Here is a 16,096-nt window from a genome sequence, read left to right on the forward strand (position 1 = left end):
AGCACACAACGAAATTAATAATCCTAGCATTACATCCACCCTAGTGCATTCCAGTCAGACACAGCAGTTCATGGTTAAGATAGACACCTTCAGCCAGGACTCTGTTGTCACTGCCCCCTGAAGGACAAGTGGAGTGCAAGAACTCTCTGTGGCCACACCCATTCCACTTCAGCTGACACCAACAGAATGGAATGATTTCACCTGGAAAGTATTAAACAAGTAGTCTTTAAATGAAAGCACCTCTTAGAAGAGTTTTATAACCACATGACAAGCCTTGTGACTCATTCGAACCAAAAGTACCTCTTCGTCATGAGGCCTCTTAGCCACTTGGTGACTTGGTCCCATTGCTTCAGTGAGACACATTTTTTGATCACATGCTCTCCTCATGCAGTCACCAGGAAGAGGGTTGCCCCATGCCTGCCACCAGTGCACTCCTTTTCACAGCCTCCCCAATCCCAGCCAGCTTCTCCAGGGTTTCTGGGATCTGACAGGCCTTGACAAAGAGCTCAAAGACATCAAAGTCTACAAGATGGAATCTTGTGGTCCATCTCCTTATAAGTTTTCCTTGGAAGTTCCTCTGAGATAGGACACTTTCCATGCTTTAGAGAAAGGAATTCTGGGGTGATTCACAGCCCAGGTTCTATAGGGAGACGCAAGCTGCAAACCACCTTCTGTACTCTACATAGTGACTCAACCCTTTTCACCCCAATAGACATAAACAGTAAGAAACCTTTTATAAGTAACAGTGGCTCACTATGGCAATGATTCTTCATGGAAGACACTGGAAATCACTTATCTATAAGAATGAAGCCTGGTATAAGAGCTTAACCTTCACTGACACACCACCACAGTCATCTGCCTGGTAAAAATACTGAAATTTGAGTAGCCCAAGTTTTCAACAACAAACAAACATGATGGATCAAGCAAACCAACCTGAGTAAGCTAAGTCAAAGGGGCTCCTCCCCTGCCTTCTTCCATGTAACCAACACCACAGCACTACACCAGGGGGCCTCCACAAGCCCCAGCTTCTCCATAATATATTAATGTGAACAAGTCAGTTCTGTTGGAAGGTCCAGGTATACGAAGTCCTGTAGCAGCTGTCCCAGTCCAGACAGCAAGAAAATAGCCTCTGTCTTATTTCATCAGACACCTCACAGAGAGACTGGATGTGACCCACCTCTTCATTAAAAGGACCCACGTTAGCCTGTTCATCCTTTCCTTTTACCTCCCTGATTTCAGAGTCCTTCTGGAATACATTTTGCATCTTCCATTTCTCTAAAAGGAATCCTTGTGAATGAGACCCTCAGCTTCCCTCTCATTTCCAGAGGATCCCCCTGGACATTGATGTCCATCTGTCCATACCTTCTACAGAGGTTTAGACAGATGGAGGAAAGCAATCAAACCTAGATGGTAAGAGACAGATGACACTATCTCCAAAAACAAGAAAGTTAGGACTTCCCTGGTGGACCAGTGGTTAAGACCCTGCGTGCCACACAGTTTGGCCAAAAAATAAACAAACAAAAAATAAAGAGGTTGTCACTTGACTAAGCCCTAGAAAATGGATCTGAGCTCACGTGTCCTGACATAATCCACTGCAGTTTCCTTTCTAGGCAGAGCTCCTGCTATGGTAGGCACAGTTCTTCAGCTGGTGTGTTAGTGGAGTGTTCATCAGGCCACCTGCTGGAGCGGGTGGATTAGGGAAGCAAAGAGCTCCACGTGAGTAGGAGACATCAGTCTAGAAAGAAAGAGCAGGAGAGGAGAAAGAAAGGCATGAGAGGGAAAGGAGATGGAGGAAGAGAGGCTCGGGGAAGAGGACGTGAGAGAATGCGGTTCTTCTCCTCAGAGCCACTCACCACATTTCACATGAGGCACTTTAACTGACTGTCCCAAGCCTGTGAAGAGGGGAGACTGGAGCCCCAGGGCAGGTCACTTGGGGTTCACTCTCCCAGCATCACCTCAGGCTCTCAGGGCAAACATTCACCATACCTCCTTGTCCCTCCCTCTGAGAGCCCCATTAGAGAAACCACATCTTTTTCCATCCTGAATTCTCATTCCAATCATAATTCACTCCACAGATGCTTACTGAAATAGCAAAGGAGATCATTAGGGCTCCCTGCCTCATGAAATTTACATTCTGGTGAGGAAGATAAACATTAAACAAATGTACAAATAATTGATGGTTTATCATCATAAAAAGTACTGCAAGGGAGAAGCAACAGGTGCTTTGTGGCTCTGCGGCAGGAGATCCAACTTTCTGAGGTCAATGAGGAATGGAACGATGATTTCTATCTCTCTTTCCGCTTCTTGTCCCTGCAGCACACCACATTTTCTGAGAGGCAGACATGTTTTACTGATGGTACGCACAAGGAAACAGACCAAGTTAAAAGACCAAATGAGAAGAAAGTTACAACACTGCAAGAAATATTAAAACTTACAGTCATCTTTATCCCTCATGGTCACTGGAATGGGAGCTGAGCTAAGCTTGAATTACTCATGCCTTAGCTTCTTTCCAAAAACAGGGAATCCAACCATTTTTTCACTCCTGAAATTGGTTATCTCTTCAAAAGCTGAAAAAGAGACAAATAAAAGAGCTAGAGTTGCTGGTAAAACTTCAAATTGATTAACATTTCCTGAGGTGATGGTTTTAAAGCTGTACACTATTGCCAAACTCACTGTTACACATTAAATAAATACAGCTTTTTGTATGGCAATCACATCTCAATAAAGGTCAATTCGTTTTCAATTTCTTTTAAAAAAAACTTCCTGAACAGGAATTCAGAACCAAGAGCTTTCTTTTCTTTTGTTCCACTGACCCTGTTACCTCAAATCAAGAAATTTACCTTGGTATCTCTATCAGCATGATTGATAACAGCTATTAATTTTTAAAAGAGCTGGAAAAGAGGAAGCCCAAATATCCAACAGTATAAAAAAGATCAAATAAATTAAGACACATTCACCTAATGGATTGTTGTGCAGAAATTAACAACATTTTTGAGTAACATTTAATGTTGTAAGAAAAAGCTCAGTGTATGTTATGTTAAAACTTCTGGCATACACATGTACAGAATTCAAATTTTCTCTGTATATACTTAGATAGATGCAACCAAAAAAGGACTAATATTGAAGAATAAAAATATTTAGTAATGGTAGCTCTGAATGGTGTGATTATAGATGCTTATTGTTTTGCTAATTTTCTCTACAATGATTATGAGTATTTTCATATTTGGAAAAAATAATTATTTTTAAAAAGCTAGTTGTCAGTAGTTATGTTCATAAAAATCTGAGGTTCATTTTTATTTCAGACTCAGAGAACCTCTTGGCTGGTTGCCTTCACAACACTAGCTCTCCATATCAGCGAGACATCAGTGTGTTCGTATCTTGACATGGGAGTCATCATGCAGTAGATTTGCTTACCACCTGCCTGCTCTAAGCCTAATTGCTACTTCCTTGGAGATTACAGCTGGGAAGAATACGGGTGAAATGTATGGCAGGTATGAAAATAGCTACAATGATAAGTAATATAATGGGAAGTACAGCATCTCACAGAGGAAGGAAGGTGATTGGGTTTGGAATTGGGAAGGTCAAGAAGGGAATTTTGATGGAATGGCACTGAAATGGATTTTGAAGGATTGGTAATATTTTAAGAGGCAGAAATAAGGTATAGTTGGGGCTTCCCTGGTGACTCAGCGATAAAGAATCTGCCTGCAATGCAGGAGACATGGGTTCCAGCTCTGGGTCTGGAAGATGCCCTGGAGAAGAAAATGGCAACCCACTCTAGTATTCTTGCCAGGAAAATCTCATGGACAGAGGAGCCTGGCAGGCTACAGTCCATAGGGTCACAAAGAATTGGACACGACTGAAGCGACTGAGCACAACACAATAAGGTATAGTTACCACTTAACCACAATGCCAGATACTTTACTGCGCATTAATATGATCTCAGTTAACTCTCACACAATTAGCTTTTCAGTATCTCTGTTTTACAGGTGGAAGAAACTGAGGATCAGAGAGAGAACTTTTGGTGACATCAGGCTTTTAAATGGGGTCTGACGACGGTGGTGATGACTCCCCTCATATTACCCCACAGTGTGTGCGAAGCCAGGCAGGTGGGAAGTTGAAAGGAAGTCTGTTTTGGAAGAACAATCCCACTTTGGCTGGAGTATAGAAAGGGAGCCTGGAAAGGGGGTTGGGAGAAAATATGGAAGGCCTCATATACCAGCCATTTTATTTATTAGGCAACAGAAAGACAAAGCATCTGAACAGAGTAACTATATTAAAGCTATAGTTTATGGAAAATAGTCTGACAGCAGGATAGGTTGGTTTGGGGAGAAACTGGAAGCAAGCAAATCAGTTGGAAAATTGCTGTGTTAGTTCACGGACAGATAATGAAAGTATGAATTTCATTTGATGAAATAAGACTAGAAAGGAAAGGAAAAATACATGAGAAATCTCTTAGGTGGCATCTGCTGGGATTACAATGCACCTGAAGGACGAAAGGTACAAGGGAGAGAAATCAGAGGCAGATCTAAGGTCTCAGACCTGGACAACTGGAAGAGTGGTGATGCTATTACAAGGTGGGTGGGGAGATGGAGCAAAAGAGGAGTGGGTTTCAGTAGGAAGGTGATGAATTTGGCTTTAAGCATATTTGAGTCTAAAGTGTTAAGATGATGAAACCTGAGAGGCTGTTGAATAATCTGGGCTAAAGTTTAAGAGGGCAATAAAGACTATGGAAAGTAATATGGGGATTGTGTAGCTAGAAGTTTATTGGAGCCACAGGAACAGTTAAGATTGCCAAAGGATTAGACTGAATAAAGAGAGGAAAGAACTTGAGTTGGAGGATGGAAGAGGAGCCAAAAGGGAGAAAGAGTCATTAGAGACAGGAGGAGGACCAGAGATTTTCAAGACACAGTCAGAGGAGGAGTGTTTGAAGAAGTGGGCGCTGATGGACGGTATCAAATAGTGCTAAAAGGTCAAGAATTCCGATAAAAGCTTCTGGATGTTTAGACTAGAATCTCTCAGGAGACCTTGAAAAGTGAGGAGGCTAGAGATGCCTGATTTGGAGGAGCAGGGGTGTAGAGGTTAAAGAGTGGGCAGCAAGGCGATGAAAGAAGTGGCTCCATTTAACTGCACATGTAAATTTACTAAGTATTTGAGTACCTGCTGGGCGAGCTTCTTTCACATCTGCTTGGGGATGTCCCAAGAAACCAAAACCAACCATCCTCATCTTCATGTTCTAAAAGCTTCAGTACATAATATCTGAAACTAACCTAACATTGTAAATCAACTATTCTCCAAATTAAAATTCTTCTATTTTTTCCTTTTAAAAATAAAAATTATTTTAAATAAAATAGAAGTTCCAGTTCATTCCAACTCCTCTTCTGGTGCTGAATTTTAAAAACAGCTTTATTGAGATATAATTCACAGATCATACAGTTTACCCATTTAAGTATACAAGCTAGTGATTTTTAATATCTACACAGATGTCCAACCATGGTGCTGACTTTAAAGAATAAACATTTGAATCTGGAATTCAATTCTTATAATTTATGCATAAATGAGGGAGCTGCTGCTGCTGCTAAGCCGCTTCAGTCGTGTCCGACTCTGTGCGACCCCATAGACAGCAGCCCACCAGGCTCCCCAGTCCCTAGGATTCTCCAGGCAAGAACACTGGAGTGGGTTGCCATTTCCTTCTCCAATGCATGAAAGTGAAAAAGTCGCTCAGCCATGTCCGACTCTTAGCGACCCCATAGACTGCAGCCTACCAGGCTCCTCCGTCCATGGGATTTTTCCAGGCAAGAGTACTGGAATGTGTTGCCAGTGCCTCGTCCGAATGAAGGAGAGGGGATCCCAAGGCCCAGAATAGATTCTTCACTCCCACCTTCTTGAGCAGAATCAGAGTGGAGTGGGAAGGCACAATGGTGCTTTGCCTAAAATGTCCACCAGGGGGTAGCAGTACCCTTGCCAAGTTTGAAAGGCTGTATACCCAGAGGGTCTCCAACCTAGGGACTGTTTCTCTCCTCTGCTCTTTCCTGTTACTTATTCTTTTCTTCTCGGGGTAACTCTGCTAACAGGTCCTAACCCACAGGGATTTATCATTCTGGAGGCATGGTAGCTTTCTGTGTTAATCTGTGTCCTCTGAGAAGGAGAAGCCAAGAATAAAGCTTGTGAGGGTTTTTAGTGTGGGAAACACTTGCAAATGAAAATAGGGAGGGAGCCTAAGAGTGCTAGGAGAGTTGTCAGACTGGAATGTGAGTCTGACCCCAAATGAAGAAGAGACAGTAGGAAAGTTGGCATGGTGCCTCCTGCAGTATAGTTAGTCTCAAAAATGTTGGCCAAGACCTTCAAGGAGCCCAAACAAACCACCAGGAGAATTCTGTGTCTCCCAGGAAGGAGCCTGCCTTAGTATCCCTGTTAAGCTTGATTATTGGCTGGGCTGCTCACCCATAAGTGGCCCAGGTGGAAGCTGTTGGTCAGTTATCCCACCAGTAGTTGGAAATCTGTAAGGCCTGTTCTCATGGCCTCCACACCTTCCTTTGGAAAAGGAACAGCCTTGGCCCTCAGGTACAAAAGGAAGCAGGGCAAAGGCTAACAGAGTTCTGCCAAGAGAACACACTGGTTATAGCAAATACTGTCTTCCAACAACACAAGAGATGACTCTATACATGGACATTGTCAGATGGTCAATACAGAAATCCGACTGAATATATTCTTTGAAGCCAAAGATGGAGAAACTCTGTATAGTCAGCAAAAACAAGACCTGGAGCTGACTGTGGCTCAGGTAATGAGCTCCTTATTGCAAAATTCAGGCTTAAATTGAAGAAAGTAGGGAAAAACACTAGATCATTCAGGTATGACCTAAGTGAAATCCCTTATGATTATACAGTGGAGGTGATGAATAGATTCAAGGGGATTAGATCTGGTAGACAGAATGCCTGAAGAACTATGGACAGAGGTTCATCACATTGTACAGGAGGGGGTGACCAAAACTACCCCCAAGGGAAAAAAATGCAAGACGGCAAAATGGTTGTCTGAGGATGCCTTACAAATAGCTGAGAAAAGAAGAGAAGCGAAAGGCAAAGGAGAAAGGGAAAGATATACCCAACTGAATGCAGAGTTCCAGAGAATATCAGGGAGAAATAAGAAAGCCTTCTTAAGTGAACGATGCAAAGAAATATAGTAAAACAATAGAATGGGAAAGACTGGAGATCTCTTCAAGAAAATTAGAGATGCCAAGGGAACATTTCATGCAAAGATGGACACAATAAAGGACACAAACGGCAAGAAGAGAACAGAAGCAAAAGAGATTAAGAAGAGGTGGCAAGAATACACAGAAGAACTGTACAAAAAAATATTAATGACCCAGATAACCATGATAGTGTCATCATTCACCTAGAGCCAGACATCCTGGAGTGTGAAGTCAAGTGGGCCTTAGGAAGCATTACTACAAACAAAGCTAGTGGAGATGATGAAATTCCAGCTGAACTATGTCAAATCCTAAAAGATGATGCTGTTAAAGTGCTGCACTCAATATGCCAGCAAACTTGGAAAACTAAGCAGTGGCCACAGAACTGGAAAAGGTCAGTTTTCATTCCAATTCCAAAGAAAGGCAATGCCAAAGAATGTTCAAACTACAGGACACTTGCACTCATTTCACATGCTACCAAGGTAATGTTCAAAATCCTTCAAGTGAGGTTTCAACAGTATGTGAACCAAACTTCCAGATGTACAAGCTGGATTTATAAAAGGCAGAGGAACCAGAAATCAAATTGCCAACATCCATTGGGTCATAAAAAAAAGCAAGAGAATTCCAGAAAAACATCTTCTTCATTGACTACGTGAAAGTCTTTGACTGTGTGGATCACAACAAACTGTAGGAAATTCTTAAAGAAATGGGAATACCAGACCACCTTATCTGTCTCCTAAGAAACCTGTATGCAGGTCAAGAAGCAACAATTAGAACCTGACATTGAACAACAGACTGGTTCCACACTGACAAAGGAGAACACCAAGGTTGTATATTGTCACCCTGCTTATTTAACTTCTATGCAGAGTTCAACAAGCAAAATGCTGGGCTGGATGAATCCCAAACTGGAATTAAGATTGCCAGGAGAAATATTAACAATCTCAGATATGCAAATGATACCATTCTAATGGCAGAAAGCCAAGAGGAAGAAAAGAGCCTCTTGATGAAGGTAAGAGGTGAGTGAAAAAACTGACTTAAAACTCAGCATTCAAAAAACTAAGATCATGGCATCTAGTCCCATCACTTCATGGCAAATAGAAGGGGAAAAAGTGAAAACAGTGGCAGATTTTATTTTCTTGGGCTCCAAAATCACTGCAGATGGTGACTGCAGTCACAAAATTAAAAGACGCTTGCTCCTTGGAAGAAAAACTATGACCAACCTAGACAGCATATTAAAAAGCAGAGACATCACTTTGCACCAAAGTCGGTCTAGTCAAAGCTATGGTTCTTCCATTAGTCATGTATGGATGTGAGAGTTGAACCATAAAGAAGGCTGAGCACCGAAGAACTGATGCTTTCCAACTGTGGTGCTGGAGAAGACTCTTGAGAGTCTCTTGGACAGCTAGGAGATCAAACCAGTCAATCCTAAAGGAAATCAACCCTGAATATTCATTGGAAAGACTGATGTTGAAGGTGAAGCTCCAATATTTTAGCCACCTGATGCAAAGAGCTGACTTATTGGAAAAGACCCTGATGCTAGGAAAGATTGAAGGCAGGAGGAGAAGGCAGTGACAGAGAATGAGCTGGTTGGATGGCATCACCAACTCAATGGACACGAGTTTAAGCAAACTCCAGGAGATAGTGAAAGACAGGGAAACCTGGTGTGCTGCAGTCCTTGGGGTCGCAAATCGTTGCAACTTAGAGACTGAACAACAGTCCCCAGTAGTCGCCACCAAGGGCCATCTGTGTTCCCCACCTCTGAGGGGGACAGTTCAATCCCCACTTCACACCTCTTGTGCTGACTTCATGCCCCACTCCCCAACCCCTCCCCCAGTGAACAGACTCCTCCCATCTGCTGCATGCTGCATCCAATGCTCCACTTTCCTGGATGAATCCAAGCACTATACCCTCCCCAAGAAGGCCCTACCTTTTCGAGGTCCCTGCCTTTGGCACCTTCTTGCTTATAAGCTCTCGAAAACTGAAGGAGGTGATGGGATTTACTGGGTATTGGCTTCAGCCCTGACCCACAGGCCCAGGCGCCAGCCTGGCCTTGCAGGAGATCGGTTGACCAGCACCAGGGCCCATCCTTTTCCCGGGGTCCTGCTGTCTCAGGGGACCCTCCCCTGGCACCAGAGTTGTCAGTATGTTCTGGCCTCTGCCAAGGCCAAGTACATAACAGGAAAGCCATAGCTTTGCCAAGTGGTCCAGAGGGCCAGGCAGCTCTTGGGGGCCAGGAAGAAGCTGGCATTTGCCCATGGAAAACACAAGTTTTGGGAGAAGGGTGTTAGGGAAGAAGACTTGTGGGTGCCTGGCATGACAGGGACTTACCACGTCAGTCGCCTCTGAGAGCTGCCGTGAGTGCTGAGGGCTCACTGTGCTTGGACCTCTGGGCTTTACCCCTCTGTGCCCTGCCTGGCTCTCAGCTGAAAGACAGGCTTGGCAGGGATGGGCTGAATCCAGCTGGCTCTCTGGGCTGCTGCTTGAAAGAAGCCCATGAGGAAAGCAAGAATTCTGCAAGAGCATGTCTGAGCCAGGTGACATTGCAAACGCAGAATCCCTTAGGGAAATGGGAAGAAATAACCTGGGAGTTTAGAAGGGAATCTAGGCAACCCCTGGCATGGGAGCAGCAGAGAATGGCCTTTCAATTTATCCGCCCCCCCCCACCCGCCCATTGCATCATTTACACCTAGATGACAAAGAGGAAGCTGAGGACAAGCGTGGGATTTCCCCTTTTCCCTTTTGGGCAGAGAGAGATGGAGAAGAAAGGTGGAGTTGGGGAGTGAAATAAAAGGAAGATACCTCCAGGTGATGTGGAAGGTGGTGGTGGTGGGGTGGGCTTCCAGTCTGTAACCTGCCCAGGGGCCCAGACCTTAGTTCCAGGGTTGATGGAACCAGGATGGGGGCAATGGGACTAGTAAGACTCCTTTCCACTCCCCACTCAGCACATTTGTTCCATGCTTGGAATGAACTGCTTGCTAGACAAATCTATGAAGTATCTACCCACCCCTACCAAAGGGAGCTGATATGTCCCCTCCACATCACCCCCACCCTAATGGCCCTGGTTCAGATTTCTGAGCCTTGTAAAATAGGCTAAATATATCAATAACTATTAGTAGCTTGTCAAAGCACCCAGGCCAGTGAACAGAAATGGGAGGAAATAACCTGGGAGTTTAGAAGGGAATCTAGGCCACCCCTGGCATGGGAGCAGCAGAGAATGGCCTGGCAATCTACATCCCCCCAACCACCCCCCCGCCGTTGCATCATTTACACCTAGATGACAAAGAGGAAGCTGAGGACAAGTGTGGGATTTCCCCTTTTCCCTCTTGGGCAGAGAGAGATGGAGAAGAAAGGTGGAGTTGGGGAGTGAAATAAAAGGAAGACACCTCCAAAAAATTGCCAAATGAGTTTGTCTCAGGCCTATTCTCTCCTTTAACCAATTCTAGGGGCACTTCAGTTAGGAACCTCTCCTGAACCCATTTTCTGTTTAATATGGTATGTTTATATCCTGCTGTCATTAGATGACATCCTGCCCAGTTGGCTATTGTACTTTGTCCTGTTTCCTTTGGAAAGCTGTGAGCTCCCCGGGGGTAGGTTCAGATCCTTGGGTGCATTCTCCACCACCTCCCCACCCACCACCACCCCCGCTACACAACAGAGAACTAACACTCCACTGGGCACTGTGAAGGCTCAGTCAACACTCAATCCTCAGGTGGATACACAGGCTCAGAGGGAGAGCACCAGACTCTTGGCTGGAGTGGCTGAGGGGAGGAGGCACCAAGGGAAGCCTGACTTGGGACACAGACAGCTGCCCTCTGGCCCGTGCAGCCCTGCTGTACCCGGCTCAGCTGCTGTGTCAGTGCAAAGTGGGGTGACATCAGCTGTGGAAGAGGTTACTATCAGGCAAAGGGAAGGGCAGGGGAGAGCAGGCCAACCACCTGTGGAGGCTAGAGGCTGGATCAGCTGGGGAGAGGGTGCCTCGTGGGGGCTGAGTTCGGGTAGGGGCCTGCAGGGAACAATAAGGAGGGAGGGAGAGATGCAAAAGAGAGGGGCTGAGGGCATGGAATGGTTAAGGCCTCTAACCTTCCACCTGTAGGACAGAGGGAACTTTGGTTTGGAATTCTGGAAGACAGTGAGAATCCCCTTAGCCACTATATGAAGCAAGCACATATAGTGCTCTGACCACAAAAGCAAGGCTGATTCTCTTCTCCATTCAGCTCAGAACAGAGTCACGGCAAGAAAGGCTTTCCTTCCAGCTCATGTATTTGTTATTGGAGGCCCTGGACCTGTCCTTCTTGCTGCCCACCACAGATGAAATGCTCAGGTATGGGACACCTTCCCTGGCTGGGGTAAGAGCCCTGGGGTAAGTCAAGCCACCACAGAAACTGCCAGCCTGGCCCAAGTCCTATGATCTGCCCCTGGGTGTCACTCCCCGCTGGGTGTCAGTGAGATCGCCAGCCCGGACCTGGTCCTAATAAGACCTTTGTCCCCAAGTCTTGCATGCCCAGACTGTTAGCCCCTGGTCCCACACTCTGCCCATTAACTGACCCCAGTAGCATTCACTCTGATCTGCAGACATAGGCGCAGTTTCCAGAGACAGGCAGGAATTACCTGGTAGAGGGGCCAAACCTGCCCCCACCCCCACCCACTGGGGATACACAGCTGCATGTGTGTGCACATGCACACATACACTGCACACATACACTGCTGTTCTAGGCCTGACAGGGCAAAATCTGGGGGAGGGCTGCGGCGAGGTAGGTCATAGCTCGGGGGATGGTGTAGACACACAGACAGGCAATCAAACAGGGAGCTGGCTGGAAAAGTGCCCCAGCTTCTCCTCAACCAGGGTCACACAGCACAAGACCTTGCACCATCTGTCTGGCCTGGGTCCTTGGAGGAGCATGTTTCAGGCCCTAATCAGCAGAGTGTCAGTTTTGAGTCTCTCTTCCTCGTCTGAGCCTCTAAACTTGTCAACTGCCCTTCTCCACATCCATCCCAATGGTACCTTGAGACTCAACACTGCCACCTCCTCCAGGAAGTCTCCCCTGATTCTCCCAAGCTGGTTTGGTATGTGCCTCTCCCTGGAGTCCATAGTACCCTGTGCTAAATACCATCATCCAGAGTTATAAGGATCTCCACTACTATGGTGAGTTGCCCAAGGTCAGGATCTCCTTATGACTTAAGCACTTACCACTGTGCCTTGGACCATCTGGCACTCCATATTCCCTGAATGAGAGAGCTGATATATTTATGGAAGTGCAGGGTCTGCACCCCTTGTTTTACTCAATCTCCCCCAGAAGCCAGTGGGCGCCCAGAATGCAGACCAGCCTGGTCTCCACTCCTCTGGGCAGGAGGAAAGGAGTCCACCGATGCTAGCTCTCCTGGCTGTCTGCTGTCTGTGACTCAGCTTGGACCATGAGACAGGAAGGAGCCCATAGCCCAGGAGGGTCCTGCCCCTTGTCTCTGCACAGAGAACAGGCCGGGGACAACCCCAGGCCAGATGTGGGTGCTGACTTCCATCCGTTCTCCACATTGCCAGGTCCCACAGAAAATCTTGAGGTCAGGGGGATGATGACAGTCTGTACAGCTCTGGCCTCTTGCCCTGATGTCACAAGGCCATGGGCAGTATGGAAGGACAGTGATGTGGGGCTGGCTGGATCACACCTTGTCTCAATGTGCTTGTTTGAGCAAGTAGACACTTTAATCTCAGGATCTGAGGGGCTGAAGAGAAGCCTTGGGTACCTGTCAGTCATGGGGGAGGAAATGAGCCTAATTACTGTCATCATTGGGTAGGATGTTAGGTCAAGGAAATGCATTATCTCTACTTGTGTGTGTGTGCTGTCATGTGTGACTCTTTGTGACGCCATGGACTGTAGCCCACTAGGCTCCTCTGTGCATGGGATTCTCCAGGCAAGAAAGTGGAGTGGGTTGCCACTGGGTGCCATTTCCTCCTCCAGGGGACCTTCCTGAGGCGGGGATTGAACTTGCATCTCCTGCATTGGCAGGTAGATTCTTTACCATTAGTGCCACCTGGGAAGCCCTTATCTTTACTATGTACATCCAAAATGTGGCTTAGATCTGTGGGAAAGAGTGAGGAAGAAGGAAGTAAGGAAGGACAGATCGGGGGCATTTGGGGCAGGAGACAGGCCTGAGGTCCCTGAGCACCTATGAGGGTCGCAGCCAGTCCTTCGGTAAACCTGACCTCCCCAGGTTCAGATCTTATAGATGTTACTGGCTTCTCCATACAGGGAGCCCTGAGGGCAAAAGGGAGGGACTGTCGAGTGGGCTGTCCAGGTCACATGAAGATCTGTGAATATACTCCTGCACCCCCATTTGACGTTTGACTGGGACAGTCACAGATCCTCAAGGGAAGTGTTACCCACGGACTAGCCCCCACCACTAAGCTGCCACTCCATCTCCCTCTTTCCTTCTGCAGCCTAATGTGCCATGATCCCAGACATGGGTCCTCAAGCCCTGTCTTCCTAAACAAGTGAAGGGAAGGAAAAAGGGAGGCCCAAACTGTGTCCAGCACGGGGGCCTTTCTGTGTCACAAGCAAGTATTCATGAGAATCATGTGATTTCCTGGGATACAGGTCACATGTGTACAGAAAGCCGATCACATGGGCCCTCATCCTTTCCCCAAACCCCTGGGAGACCAGAGCCAGGTATTTATTGACTTCCCTCCTATGAGAGAAGTATATGATAACTGAAGACGGCTTGCCTCCATTTCACAGGGGAGAAACTGAGGGACAAAGCATTAAAAGAGCAAGTTGGAAATGAAGCTGGGATGAGAGTTGAAAGTGAAAGGAACTGGCTCTGGAATCTTGCTATTTTCCATATTCTCAAGTGTCGACTTATTTCCCAAGCGGGGTTGTCTACTGTGTCACCCCACTGCCTTCTACACAAAGGGAAAGAAAGCTGAAACCTACTATGCTGTAATGTGGTCAGCTACAAAGCAACAGGGAGCCAGTATCCTAACACCCAGGATTCCAGGGTCTTCAGAACAAGGATTCTGGAGGCTTCACCCTGGATCCAGAAAACAGAGAGACACTCATAAACCAACAGAATCACCGGCATGCAAGGTACAGCCCCTACTTTCAAAACCTTTGCTCTGGCCATGTGGAGTCCACAGAGGGACTGTCCTGACAACGTGGCAGCTGGTTTTGTAGCCAAGAATGATTCACAGTCACAGGAGGTAAAAAAGGAGAAGGAACCTTGCCTCACAAGTCTGCTTCTTCCTGAAAGCTTTGGGTTTGGGCCACTCTCCCCACCCCAACACCTGAAGGACTCCCCCTCCAGGAGGATCATGGCCTCGCATGGAAGCCTACTGCCCTACCACTGGGCTGCTTAGTGTGGGACACCCAAAGCCAAGCTTGAAGAGGCCAGGTCACTAAAGAGAGGCTTTCACACAGGGGAAGAGCTGATGCCAAGCTGAGAAGCACCTCTATTTCCCAGAAGTATCTCTCTCTCTCCTGATAGTGACCTGCTTGCCTGAGTGGGGTCATGTTCTTTCTTGTCATGTGGGTGGGGGAAATCTTTGCCTTCCCAGCAGTGGGAAGAGGTGGGAAAGTCCTCTGAACTGTCCTCCCTTTTCTTAAGAATCCCTGTAAGTCAGAGGTCAGGTAAACGCAAGAGCACAAGTATGGGGGATAGTTCAGCTGCCAGCTCCTGGAGGGAAGTAAAATGAAAGAAGAGCAAGGGCACAAAACCTCCTCACCGCTGGCAGAGGTCAAGAAGGGATAGAGGCCAGGTGAAGAGACTCCGCAGTTCTGGCGAGTTCTGCCCGTAGGCTGTCCCTTGAAACTACCTGCAACCTACAAACGAACCTCACCCAGTAGTAATTCTGTCTACACTGGGTCCAGCCCTGAAACATCTAGGACAGCAAGTCCTGAGTACACATCTGTATCCCTAAGGGGAACCAGAAAAGTCATAGCTAAGTGAGAACTCAGTCCAGAAACAGGCACAAATATTGAAGCAGCAGACTCTTAGGGCCAACAAACTGTAATAAAAAAAAAAACAAAACACATGAGCTTTGGGCTCCTCTTGAGCACAGATCATGCCCAGAATCTCCAAAGTTTCTGCATTTCATAGAACAATTTGCTCTAAATCCCCTTATTCCTTTTTTTCCCCTCCCCCTGCACTTGCTATTAAAAATGTCTGTTAATTGTCTCTCCCATCATAATGTAAACTCCATGAAGGCAAGAATGGGGAGCTTTATCACCAGTGTTCCCAACTCCTAGAACAGTGCCTGCTGTAGAGTAAGGGGTCAATGAATATTTTATTGCCTTCTCACTCTACACATTAGTTTTTCCTCTTACTGCTGCTGTTGTTGTTAAGTCACTTCAGTCATGTCCGACTCTGTGTGACCCCATAGATGGAAGCCCACCAGGCTCCCCCTTCCCTGGGATTCTCCAGGCAAGAACACTGGAGTGGGTTGCCATTTCCTTCTCCAATGTGTGAAAGTGAAAAGTGAAAGTGAAGTCGCTCAGTCGTGTCCGACCCTTAGCGACCCCACGGACTGCAGCCCACCAGGCTCCTCCATCCATGGGGTTTTCTAGGCAAGAGTACTGGAGTGGCTTACCATTGCCTTCTCCGTTTCCTCTTACTAGATTTCATAAAAAGGAAATCAGTCAGTATGTTACTTCTGGTGTCTAGCTTTTGGTGAGCATGTTTTTTTAAAAAGAATCATCCATGTTGTTGCACGTGTTTATAGTTCATTCTTTCCATACATGGTTTATCCATTCTCCTCTGGGAGCAACTTTGGGGATGTTTCCCATTTGAAGCTATAATGTATGAAGCTATAATGAATTTTCTTGTACAAGTCTTTTTGTGAACATGTTTCATTTCACTTGAGGACAATTCTAGGAGTGGAATTACTGGATCTTCTGATGGGAGTATTCAGCATTTTAAGAAACT

The 16,096-nt window shown here is 46.3% G+C and overlaps 1 protein-coding gene across 1 annotated transcript in view; it reads right to left on the reverse strand.

The window, feature by feature from the left end:
* The window catches only part of PKD2L1 (polycystin 2 like 1, transient receptor potential cation channel), a 48,427-nt gene extending 45,860 nt beyond the window's left edge, over positions 1-2,567 (reverse strand). The window contains exon 1 of the mRNA XM_055424876.2: positions 2,436-2,567. The gene's annotated coding sequence lies outside the window, so the exon portion shown is untranslated. The remainder of the gene's footprint in view (positions 1-2,435) is intronic.
* Between the last annotated feature and the right edge of the window lie 13,529 nt (positions 2,568-16,096).

This window comes from Moschus berezovskii, chromosome 12 (assembly GCF_049115385.1).
Source record: "Moschus berezovskii isolate FMDL1 chromosome 12, NW_MosBer_1.0, whole genome shotgun sequence".
NCBI lineage: Eukaryota > Metazoa > Chordata > Mammalia > Artiodactyla > Moschidae > Moschus > Moschus berezovskii.